Source organism: Morone saxatilis, unplaced genomic scaffold (assembly GCF_004916995.1).
Source record: "Morone saxatilis isolate NCDOM2014 unplaced genomic scaffold, NCSU_SB_2.0 Contig0, whole genome shotgun sequence".
Classification (NCBI taxonomy): domain Eukaryota; kingdom Metazoa; phylum Chordata; class Actinopteri; family Moronidae; genus Morone; species Morone saxatilis.
The window spans coordinates 2,455,851-2,456,091 of NW_023339650.1; positions in this window are offsets into that span (position 1 = coordinate 2,455,851).

Here is a 241-nt window from a genome sequence, read left to right on the forward strand (position 1 = left end):
AGTGTGTGCTGGCCATTCTTTCTGTTGCTTTTTTCTGAGAGAAATAGTTTGTGCCCTGGTGTATTTAGTAATTGCGTATGTATATGTGTGTGTCTTTGTTGGGTTTTTGTTATATATGATTTGTGCAAGTCTAGTTCTAATTGTGTTCCCTGTTTCACCTGCATTTGTAATGTCACAGTCAAAGTGTTTGCACCATATTTGTTAGGTGTTAGGATTGGGGTTAGGTGTTAGGGTTAGGGTT